Source organism: Geospiza fortis, unplaced genomic scaffold (genome assembly GCF_000277835.1).
Source record: "Geospiza fortis unplaced genomic scaffold, GeoFor_1.0 scaffold16, whole genome shotgun sequence".
Classification (NCBI taxonomy): Eukaryota; Metazoa; Chordata; class Aves; order Passeriformes; family Thraupidae; genus Geospiza; species Geospiza fortis.
The window spans coordinates 3,253,959-3,266,948 of record NW_005054302.1 but is presented as its reverse complement, the minus strand read 5'-3'; positions in this window follow the sequence as shown (position 1 = coordinate 3,266,948).

The window sequence follows — 12,990 nt, the reverse complement described above, 5'->3', positions numbered from 1 at the left end:
TGAAATTCAACAGAAACCTCTACAGGCACTGCCCCATCTGCAAAGGCAAGCACCACCGACATTGTCTCACTGTTTAATTTGTTCAGAAAATGGCATTTTATTAAAAGTGTAACTTAGATTTATGGTTACATAATTTCCATTTGCAAAAGCAGACCCTAATCAGTCACAAGAAGCTGACAGAAACACCATTTACTGATACAAGCGGGACAATGAGTAAATTTCCATGAGCAAATACTTATTTGGTTTCTGTTACAGGGCAGCAACAGAACATGAAGACCTTAGCACTTCTCCACTGTTCTCTAAAAGCCTTAATTCTGTGACCTTCCCACACTGAGATGTTTCTTATTTCCCAGCTGGCAGGCACCAGGTGCTCTCCTCCCTTAACAGCCGGGAGTTGTTTTAGAGAAATGATTCAAGATGACTAAGTTGACAGCATCATGTAGCCAAAAGCCAAAGCAGGAAGATGTTGCCAGGTCCCTGCTAAAAGGCTATGGGGGTCCAGGAATCACACACTCAATTGCCACCATGAATGCTCTTTGCAGAATTTTGAGCCATATGAGCTTAGAATTGTATTATCTTCATACAGTACTAGACTGATGTATTTCAACTTCAGATATCCAGGAATAGGACACAGGTTTCTCCACTCCCAGCACACTGCCAGGGGATTCAGAAAGCAACATTTTATAGAATGGAGCTGCAGGAGATGTGGCTTCTTTGTGCTGAGCCAGCACCAAGAGTCACATTGCCACACGATGTGCCTCAGCAGCAGCACTGCCTGGGGCTGGCCTGCAGCACGGCTTTACCATCAGCCACGTCTGACACAATGCTTGACTCAGAGGTGTGACCTGTGGTGGACAACTCTTCCTGCAAGGGTGTATAAAGTTACCCCTCTTAACCATCTACCCACTCCCCTATGGCAGATAAACAGAGAAAAAGTGAGAGCTTGCACTCAGGGTCATGTTTGAGCTTCCAATGAAGTCAGTGCCTACCACACTACAAGTTTGTGTGACCACAAACAGCAGGGCATTGCAGGGGTGAAGGGGGAATGACAGCAAGTGGCCTCTCACTGTCCTGGGTCACACACAGGCATGAGAGGGGAAAGAAATGCTGTCAGGGCCACCGATGCCTTAAAGCATGAGCCAGAGCCCAAACTCCTCACACATCCTGTGCTCAGCAGGAGCACTTGAGAGAGTTGCCTTGTGACTTCAAATGATCACAAGATGATGCCTTCAAAGGCACTGCAGGTAGTGCAGTATGTATGAGAATCTGGGGTGGGAGGAAATAGGAGGAAGAAAATGCAGCCAGGGAAGAAACACTGGTACGAAGGGGGATGCTCTGTTTTATGACCACATTTCCTACACTCGTGATCCCCATGCCCATCGGTACAGGGTTCAGAGAAGCATTATCACAGGGACAGGCAAAATGAATTCATATTTCAAACAACGCAGTTCAACTTGCACGGCAGAATGTTTCTGTTACTTGTTACCGGCTATCATTATGATTTATGGTTTAAACAATATGAACATGATTCTTTCACTAGAACAAGTAATTGAGAGCAGCTGGAGGCTTGCTGCCCAGAAAATACTCTCTTATCACAATAATAAAGCAACTTTTTATTTAACCAAGGTCTTTTCAGCCTCAATACAGAGAGTACATGCATAAACACAACCAGTCTACAGCAGAAATTAGCATAAGCAATGCAAGATACTTCTTGGGTACTGAGTTACATTTAGCAATGAATTTAGCTATGACAACTGGGAAGATTTCTGCCATATATTATGGGAATAGTAAATTCTGTGCTACCACTTACACAGTTCAAAAACATAGCTACAAAGGCAGCTGACTTCTGGAACCCACAAAATCCTACAGATGGCTCCTTACCGCTGCATCTACAAAATATTCTTGAAAGTTCTACCAAAGGTCTCCTAACGGTCTTCTCAACAAGGGAGCCTGCACTTTTTAAATGATTTCAAAAGCAAGAGTTACACTTGGTCAGCATGCAGAAGAAAGTGTGGCCAGGTCTTAACCTCAGTCCCACACTTGTGTCCACACCAACTACTGTGTATTAAGAGATGTATCAGCCCAAATTACTAAAGGATTTTTCTAAATATGAAGTTAGCACTCAGCTCCAGCAATGCACCTGGTCTGCTGCCCCTGAAAAGCTCCATTCCACAAGAAGCACTACTCACTTTCAATTTACCATAATTGCTCAAACCCCCCCTAATGTAACTTGATTTTCTTTGGCTATTTAATTACTCTTGACACTGCTCATTCTATTTGCATTTCGATGAGTTTTAAACCCTAGAATTCTACACACTTTCTTCAGCTGGTTAGTCATGTTACTGGACTTCATTCAATTTTTTACCAAAAATTCTGCTTTATCATAACAGTAACAGCTTTATTGTTCAGTAGCATGGAAGTGCTGTGCATAGATTGCTTCCAATATTGTCTTTAAGCTATCAGACAGAGCCAAAAGAAAGCCTGGTTTCTTCTTGAAAGACAAAGAGAGCTCTTACTTGCATCAGTCAGTGAGCTGTGCTCTCTCTGGCACATCAGCGAAGAGGAAAAAGCAGAATTGACAGAAAGGCATGGAAACTCAGAAGCATCTGAATGGAGCTATGTAAGGTCCACACTACTAATTAATTACGTTTGCATTTGAAGGAAAGGTATTTATCCTTGGGCTGGCCAGATCAAGCTCATAGTAAAACTACACTCGAGCATCTACACACGTGAAAATGCTTGCTGTGTTAGGAATAACTCCTCTAGTTCTATAGCTGACACTACTAGGACACTTGCAAGAGATAGGAGTGACAAACAGGATAATCAGCTGGTGTTGACAAACACTGTGCTGTACAGAGCTGTCTTACGCACCCTGCACAAGATCAGGCGCTCTGCAGGTAATACCAGAAACTGTCAGTATATATAAAGTAAAAACCAAAGCAAGCAAAAATCCCACCCAACCAACATACATTTTCATAACAGTATTTTTCAAGTAATTAACAATTTGCCAACTCTTCTTGATGAAAAGAACACCAATATGCAGTTTGTGACTGCCAGTCAATACCTGCCTTGAATGTAAAGGTCACTTAAAGCTGACTGTCTTGTGGCTGAGGACATTACTAGTAAACCCATTTACTTCTACACCAGACAGATGAAAATAAGCAAGTCTTCATTTATCTATTCCACACAGCTGGCAGGAGAGCAGAGGTGTCAGTTCATGGACAACAAAAATTCCAGACACAGCTGCTGTGACCTGCAGACCTGAACCCTCACCAAGCAGTGAGAGCGGTCAGCAGCCAGGAGGGACCTGCTTTGCTAATCAGGCTCCTTTTTCATGTTTGGCTTCAGACTCTTCCAAAATCAGTTTCCTTGCTTACCTACTGGCCCAGCTTGCAACAAGTGTTTCCTGAAATGTGAGGATCAAATCTTCTTGCAAAACTCTGTGGATAAAGATCTCCTTGTAAATCTCCTTACAAAGTATTAGGCACTCTGTTTTCTGAGAGGAAGATTTTGCTGTCACCAAGTTCACTGAGTAATGGAAGAAATCAAACTGCCCCTCAAGCCGACCTCCCCTCATGCATTATGTCACTGGATTTCCTAAGTGAAGTTTCAAGTCTGCAATGTTGGCCAGGTTTGACTGGTATTTGCCACCTGAGGTTAAATATGGAGCTGCCTGTGTTAAGAGCTGATTTTCAGCCCGCAGTACATTGACAACAGAGTAGCCAGTAATGTAATCTGGATTCCAATCAAGATATTAATAAGCCAAGCTCCTGGACTCAGCCCTTTAAGGAACTTTTGTATTGAAAAACATGCCATTTAAAAACAAGTATATTAGTTGTCGGAGAGTAGCAATGGGGAACTCCCGTTTTCAACAAACTGGACTTGTAAATACTAATAAATATTTAGTATTTTTTAAATTATAAAACTATTTATTGAATAAACAAAGGTTTAAAGACTTCTCATGGTGATTTAGGGAATCTGTTCATATATGGCTTATCAATTTGATTGGTAACAAATGCTGGCATCTTTTGATGCTGGAGGCTTTGCTGCTTTGAAACAAAATGTTATACATTAAATCTAAGACTGAGACATCCCGAGACAAAGCTTGACTAGCTAAATCTACACCCTTCTAGCTTCTTTGCAAAAAGTTAGAAATAACAGCAACTCCCTAGGAACATAAGAAAAGATCCAGGTGCTGCAGAGGGAAAAAAATCACTGGTAATAAAAGGACAGAAAGTTTTGGATAGAGGACAAGGTCAGAAGGACACCATTTTGTTGCACTAGGTCTCATTTAAGTTTACTTAACCAGACTACTTAGGAATATGAAAAAGTGACAGCACAAAAACTGTATGAGCCACTGCAAAGGGATTTTTGGATACTCCAGAAAATCTAGACTAAATCTTTGATAGTAGTCCAGAGCTAACAGAGAGGCAAGCATACAAAAGAGCACAGCCTATCATCCAAGAGCTCTCATTCAGTAACTATTGCTTCCAGCAAATAAATAAACTAAAAAAGTCCTCAGAGCTCACCTGCCTGCTGACAGTTCACCATATATTCTTGGAAAGTATAAAGTCAGGACTCTAAGAACATTAACTGAAATACTGTAAATCCTAATGCAATGTGTTCCAAGGGGAGAACAGCTCTGTCTACTGCTCTTCAGAGATGCATTAGGGCTCCCAGGGAAAAGCACTGGAGGTAACAGCAGGGCTGGCACGCTGCCTAACAAGAAACAAGCAGGGCTTGAAGCATGCATGGCTCCTACTGAGAGAATTAACTTCTGTCATCTTCCTAGGCTATCACCCTCCATAGGAACACAGTTGCAAGAACATCCTTGGTTGCAAGTGAAGTACTGGAGTGGGGCACTCTGGTGGGAAACAATATTTATGATGTCCAAGGAGTGACTGCTGCTTGTTTAACACAAAAGTGAGCCACCACAGTGAGTTGTAGGAAGTTAGATCAGGAGAGTGGCTGCTTCTAAAGACCTACAACTAGGTGTGAGTTGGCCCAGATCCTTAAACCTGTTGTCATAATTTGGGATGGGGGCAGGGTGTGCATCTGCTTGACTAAAGCCTTCAGAGAAGGCGTGCAGCAAGAGGAGAGCATTGTCACATGGTGGGAGACTACTACAAATCCTGAGGCATGGAAGCACAGCTCCTGAGGCTCTGCACGTGTCTAAAAGCTCTCCCAGATCATTGGTTCTGCTCACAAACAGATTCCCACTTCCACTCTTAACTTGGCAATAGGGTTCTGCAAGTCTGGGAAGTAGTGAGAAACATAGGATATTTCCAGCTTTGAGGATGTTAACAGAACACAGCCACACAAAAGAGAAAAACATAACTGGATCTACTACTCAATGGTCTTTAAGCCTTCCACAGTCAAAATTTATTATTTGTCTAAATTATTAATTATTACAGAAGTTCAAGCCTACTCTCTACACTGCTTGCTGCTTTAGCTTTATCTCAGCAGGTATCTACCATGGAACACAGCCATAATATAATTATTTAAACCCCATAACATGAAATTTAAGGAGCAGCAGATTAAATAGATAAAAATGCACACACACAAAACATCCCCACCAAAGTCCTATGTGTACCTTGCATCCTTTTTCAGATACTGTAAAAAAAGCCACTTGAGTGTTAGTCACAAAGGATTTTTTAAAACAGAACAGAAACCACACTGCTCCAAGAGCTCTGCTCCAAGTTTTGGGCTCCTTTGCAATGTTCAGGGTAAATCTGCAGGTCACAAATCAACAGATGTGAAATCCTTCAATCAATCACAAAGCAATATGTGGAAATTCACTTCCTTTCTCTCATTTTTTAAATCCAAACTTGACAAAGCTAAAAGCAATGACTACTTGTCATGAAGAATGATACAGTAACAGGTTTTCTGCATTCACACCTATGACAAGGCAGTAGACGAGGCACTTGACATAAGTTCTAAGTCCACCACATACAACTGCAAACCAGCTTATACAATAACTATGTGTTTAGGTCTCCTCAAGCAAATAATGTCTGTTTCTTTCAAGGTTATTTAAATTTAATCTAAACTTTGTTTCATTCTCTCTGCACTGGCAGCTTGCTTAATTCTAGATGAATTTCTTCAAGCTCTAAATTTTTTTTTGTCACAAAGAGGTTTAAAAAAGGAAAAAAAAACCCAAAGCCCAAACAGCTATCTCTGCACTTAGCACTTCACAAAAGATGCATAAAAATTGCCCACACTGGAGACAAACACACATCGAGATGCACAAGTGAAACACCACAAACAAAAGAATGCTGCTTTGAAACCCTCTCTCTGTAGATCATATGATTGAAATGGTTCCATGCTTCACATTTAAGCCAATGCTGCACCTTGTACAGCACCAGAGACTGCTGCAGAAACTGCAAAGCATCCTGCTCTTGCGATCTGCTTGTCTTTGACAATCTCACAAGAAAACTTTAAGAGTCAGAAGAAAAGATGAAGAAGGAATGGATAAGCCATTTGGTCATTTGAGAAAAAAGGAAAAGCAGAGGCTTGAAATGCTGCAGAGGGGGAACTTGACTTCTAGCACAGATAAGGGAGGACAGTCAAAGATTAGGTATTCCACTGAAGATTGTGGGGATGAAGGAAAGCAGAAGAGTGGGAAAAATCTGGCTGGCTTGTTTCTTGATGCGGGAGAGAAGGAGTTAAGCACATGCCACAGAAAACAGTTTAGTGACAGCAGAAGGAGGTAATATTGGGGAAGCGGCTAAAAGAACACATGAATTTGTTGCAATCTCATTATCTCTTTTATAACTGAATCACACCTTGGTGGAGAATCAGCTTACACACGCACAAAAAAAAAGTGGCTTGTGCTTACTTTCCAAATGTTTCTGTTACATTTTATATATTCTAATAAGAAAAAAATGTATACTCATCCTATTACAGGAAGATTATGCACCAGCTGGAAGAAGTTAATGACAGAGATCAAAACTCCATAAAAGCTGTTTCAGGAACCTACAGTTTGTAACACCTGTAAGAAAAGTACATGTTAAACCAGCATAAAATCATACAGTTGTAGGAAGCTGTTTAACAAAGTGATGCACTGAATGGGAGCAAAATGAACAGCATGAACCCTCAGCATTAACAGGCACAATTTTAGGCAGACAATTAGAATCTATCTTACTCCCATTTTCCATCACAGTCTCAAGTTCCAAGAGTAAAAGCAGGTCCAGTGCCATCCAAGCATTTCAACTATCACAGGTATACGAGAACGCAGCTCTGAAACCCATCTTTAAACCCTGTAAATTCTTTGATTATGAAAAGCGTATGAAATTAAGTCATAAAAATATGAGTCAGTAGAGAAGAAAGTTTTAATTATTGAAATTTCAACAGACAGAATAACCTGAAGTTCACTGTATGTAGAGGGTCAATGACCTCAAAGTAATGTCTGCTGAAAATATACGCTTGAAATTCTGGTCCTTTTATCCATAGCGTCTTGTAGGAAAACAGAGACTCCTAAGTGATGAAGGAACATAAAACTCCTGATTAAAAATGAAAGTGACATTTAGATCACTGTTCTAAACTCTAGAGGCATACAGAAATCTCCTCCTGCTGTTACCAGAGAAAAAATGGAGAGAAGTTATTTTCCATAATATTAAATGCTCATGCTACCCAAGCCCTTTCAAAGCAAGAAGCAAAGCTTTATAGTCCACATCTAGGAGATGTGGAAGCACTGCAGCAGTGAGTGATCATGGCTACAAGAAAGTAAAACAGGAAGAGCTCCTGCTTTAGCTCAGACACTTACTCAGCTCCTTGCTTTCCCTAAGGCCCTTCTCTACCCTACTCCAAATCCATGCTACCTGTGGACCAGTTTCAGACAAGTGCTGAGGCTCAGGATAGGTCTCACACAAAGTATGCACCACTAAGTTTCATCAAAGCTGCTGGACAGCAGAAGAGACAAGCCCAAACTCCCTGCTGGCAGAGAGCTGCTCTGAGCTCAGCTGCTCATTTTCTGCCTAGTCCCCTGAGCAAGCTAGACAACACCAAACTGGTCACTGCACCACACTGCTTGTTGACCAGACAGTAATTAGGGATCAAGGAAAGATGCCAACTGCTGCAGAGCTGTCAGGAATGGTTTAGCAGATGCAGGGGCTGGGGCAAGCACTGCAGATAGAGGGCTGGGAGGGAGAAGAGGGATAGAGTCCTTCTGATGACAGAAGAAAGAGCAGATACAAGATAACTCCTCAAGAAACCAGGCTGTTGCACTCGTAACAATATTTTCATTAGAGGACTGCCAAGAGAGCAGATTGCATTTTAATGTAAAAGGCACATGTCCACCTGTCCCTATAAACTAGTATGATCAATGCAGTGCAAGGCACCATAGAAGATAATCTTTCTCCTCAGCTGGCACTTCGTTTTCCAATAATCTATATCCAGTCTGACCACCTCAACAGGAATTCTAATTATTTATAATAACAGACAAGGTTCTCATTTAAGATGATAATATGCATGCTTATGCTGAGAGATTACAGCAAAATTAAGTGCATGCAGAGTGGTTCAATTTCTGTATTTTTAAATTCATGAGAGGCACATAAACATAGTTAACTAACTAATGATCTAACCTGTTTAATTTGCTTTCCTTTTCTTGACAGGTGACCCTCTTTTCCTACGGGAATGCCTTTTACACGTTTAACATGCAAATGTTGTACGCCAGTGCTGATACCTCAGCTTTTTCTGTAGTTTGAAATCAGAACTGCTGTTGGTATCGCCTTGCCATTGTTTGAGAGATATTGCATTAGCATTTTCAGTAGAGATTTCTTTCGGAGGAGGCAGATGGAATTACCTTCTCTCTGTTTACACAACAGACTCTTCAGATAGGGAGCGTTACAAGGGATCACCATGTGCTTCTCATAAGGGCGGTGCTTTGGGGAAATCAGAGCTAGCTCCTTACTGACAAGAGACATTGCAGTCTCCTGGAACAGCAAGGAGTATAATTTGTATTACTAACACAAAGTTATGCATTCTAAAGTACAAACTGCTTTGTTTGCCAGGATTTTAGACACCCTAGACGTTACACTGTATCAAAAAAAGCTAACCTTCTGCAACTAGATGCTATGAAAAGAATACAAAACTAGTTTCTCCCATAGCTTTCAAAACCAGAGTTTTCTATACTTTGAAGACCCTGAGGCATGAAAACACTAATTCATTCACAAGTCTACTAAATATGTAAAAAAGTCATTATCCTGAAAACTCCTGGCTCAGGAGAGGAATCAGGACTGTGATTTTCAGAAAATGTAGTCTTCAGTATAAAAGTAAAAAGCTAACCCGATCAGGATTTTCAGTTGGTTTTTTTTCATTTTAATAACACCAGTCATAACACTTTAGTTAGGGGCTGCAGACAACTCAAAGTTAACTAACTGCTCTTTTTCTCAGTGCAAGACTGCACTACCGAAGTCGGCAAGTGTTTTTTAGCAGAAGGGTTGCCTGTAAGAAATGAGCTGACTTCACCCACCAACTACATGTGGCAAAACAGCGTCTTGTGACCACCCTCAAACCAGTCTGCACTACAGCCCACCACCTACAAAAACGTTTGGAGGGATGTGGTAAGCAAACACAATCAGTCCAATTCAGCAGAAGCATAATATAGCCATTGTTTACAAAAGCAATGTTAAAAGCAAAGCATGTTTTGATAAGCAAAGGAACACATGAAATGGTTTCAAACTAACAAAAAAGCTATTTTACAACATCTTTTATGTATTGCTAGGTGTGTTTTCTTGCAAACAGAGCTCTGGGCAAGTTATGTGTGAAAAGAAATAATCTAGTTAGAAAGTGTTCAGTCAGCTTTTTCTACTTCAAAACATTTTAAAAAGCCCTCTGAGACCCGCCTTCAGTCTTCTGCAGTTCCTTCAGTTACACATATTCACTGAATTTTTACACTATGCTGACATTCCCTCAACTTACACACATTTGGCTGTTTTCACCTTTCCAATTAGCTTAATAGCTAATTTACTTGATGGATCACAACTACACAGCAATAGTGGTCTAAACAAGCCACTGTTCAACATCTTCAGAGAGAGAGAACATGCTGGCAGTTCCCATGGGAGGAAAACAATAGACAAGCTCATGAGTCTCCTTTCATCTTATCCACACCAGTCCTTCTCGGTGTTCACAGCCAGTGTGTAAGGAATATAATTTAGGGTTATAGAAGAGGCATAATCCAGTAAATACATAGTAGGAGTGAATTACAGAGAAGTCTGAGTCGATCAGACACCAAAAGACATTGAGCAATATGCGAGCACCCCATCCGAGGAGGGTGGGGCAAGCAGCACAGAGAAGCAAAACTGAAAGGAAAAGGGTGAGGTGACGAAAGAAGCAGCCCCAAACTCACCATCTTCTCCTTTATGATACTACACTAAGCCTGGCTTCCCACTTGATCCACTAACTGTTCAACCTTTAATAAATGATAAAGGACTACAAGGAAAAGAAAAAAACAAATGAGGAACAAGTAACAATTGGGAAAATACAGGCTTTCCCTCTTCCTATTTCCTTGTTAGCATCACATCTGAACAGTTATTGATTTTTTTAAGAATAAACTTTGAAAAAACACTGATGTCTATGGGATTCCGATTTCCCTTCTACCCAGTATTTATTAGAAATTTTCTATTGTGTCTCCTCATTTCTAAAGCTTCTCTTCCTCCATCTCTCTTTCCTTCAGTAGGCACAGATCAGCCTCTTATCAAAGCCATATCCCTGCTTCTGCACTGCCCCATGTGAACACTGGCAAAGGCCAGCGTTGCCTCATTCATCAGCTGTGTGCTGGAGGCACATCCTTGCATTGCCTCTGCATTGCCTCGTAGCACACACTGCTGTCCTTCCCAAAACAAAAAGAACACAGGGAGCACCAGCAGAAAGAAAACATACCTGCCAAGACAAACAGAAAATCTTGTATTTTGCTCTAAATCCTCACAATCCTGGTTTGAACTCAACCGCAGAGTAAAACCACGCAAAGGAAAAAACCCACAATGCGAAAAAGACCCAAACACAAAATCCCTTTCCTCTCCCTTGGTGAGATGGCTTTTTCTCAGGAGTGTAAACAAAATTCAACAGATTAAAAATAAGCAACAAAAACCAAAACCCTCCAAACTCACAACAGAAAAAACTCACAAGACAAATAAAATCCTTGGTCATCGAGCATGATTTAGACAAGTAACAACTGAAAAATTCAGTGGTAGCAACAGAAGTCAATATATATTTTGCTTATTAAATTACACTTTTTCTCAAACGCCTGTATGCAGAGACATTAATAGAGCTGATTCGTGAGCAAAAAGAGCCAGTCTTCTAGAAACCAGACTTAGAGAGGCAGAAGCTCTTGCATCAATAGGAGCCAATCTTCTCAATAATTTTCACACAAATGAAACCTTAATGAACTCACAAGAGCTCTTTTCAGCTTCTCTATGTTCACGACAGACAAATCATTCACAGCACCTAGTCCTGACCCACTCTGTGATCAAGACACAAAGCTGGGACTCAGAGCTTGAGGCTCTGTTCCCAACTCAAGCAGAGACCACCTGTTCGACCCTAGGCAAGCCTCTTAATCCCTGAGTTTTTGTTCTTTGTTTAAAAATAGCTCTAATCTGCCTTTTGTCATACTAATCAGACTGTAGTGGGTACAGAAAACTTGTAAAACGTGAGTCTATAACCTCCCACAGCCCCTTTCAGGACTACTGTTACAGCTACCCATGCCCCAGACCTCCAGTAGACTGACTCAAATTTGTTTTCAAATTTCAAGTTTTAAGCATGATTTCCCAGAAAACCTATTTATTCATATAGACAACTGAACAATATTTATTTGGCAAATTTGGATACACCGACATATTGCAACTACCTCATGTCAACATTTCACGTAGTATCTCAAATAGCATTATTTTACAGCTATGTCTCTACTATTTAAAGCTCAAATAACATTTGTGCCAGTGGTTCATTCTCCAGACTAGATCTCCAAATACAGAAGGCTGTGAAATAACATCAGCATACAGAAAAGTCATCCAAAATACTAAGTCATCACAGAAAAAACCAAAGTGATTATTGCTAATGGAAGGCTGTATATACCAGTTTACCCAGATACAAAGTACATGCAAACATTTTTTTTCTAGCTAGGATATCAAAGCATGTAGTTTACACAAATAAGAAGTAGTACCAGGACCTACAGACACTAGACAGATCTATATGTAGCTTAAAATAGTTAGTACTTTCGAGGTTCTTCCTCATTTCAGCTTCCTTACTTAAACATGCCAAATGCTCAATAACCCGTTCCTTAGTTTTCCTATGCTGCTTCCAAGTTTCAGCAATTCTGATGAATACTGCACATCACAGTCCCCCTCCATTTACCCTGCCCAGGGAAAGCCAACATCCTCCTGAATGGAACTTTCCTCCTGAAGACAGCAAAGGGTAAATATCGCCCTGACCGACATCGGCTGCAAGTCAGATTTATATAAAGACGAGCCCTCGTCCAGAGAGCCTGGATATGGCCTGACAAAACCCCCTAAGACCTAAATCCTTTCCCCAGCCCGCTTAAGTTGGATGTTTCCAGCCTCATAATGCTTCACCGGCACCGGGCTTCTGAATGAAAAGGAGGGAGGGGAACCCCCTACACACCCTTAAGGAGTTATTTGATACATCAGACGGATGAACAACAGTAAAATAGAGGGGAAGCCCCTCACGAGGAGACACGAGGGGCTGAGCTCTCGAGAAGTCCCTATCCCCAGACGAAGCACCCTGGGCCTCCTCCTCCCCTGAACCTCCACAGCGGCCCCGGGCCGGGACCCCGCCACCATGAGGCACCTGAGGGGGGGAGGACAACAGGTAAAGCCGGCCCGCAGGGAGCGCCCGAGGCAGGGTCTCCTTCCGCCGCCCGAGCGAAAGCCTGAGGCGGGCGCAGGGAGAAGCGAGCCCGCCGGGGCGCAGGGGAGGAGGCGGCCGGCGGAGGGTCCTGTCCGCCCGGCCGGCAGCTCCCGGCGCCCGCGACCCTCCCGG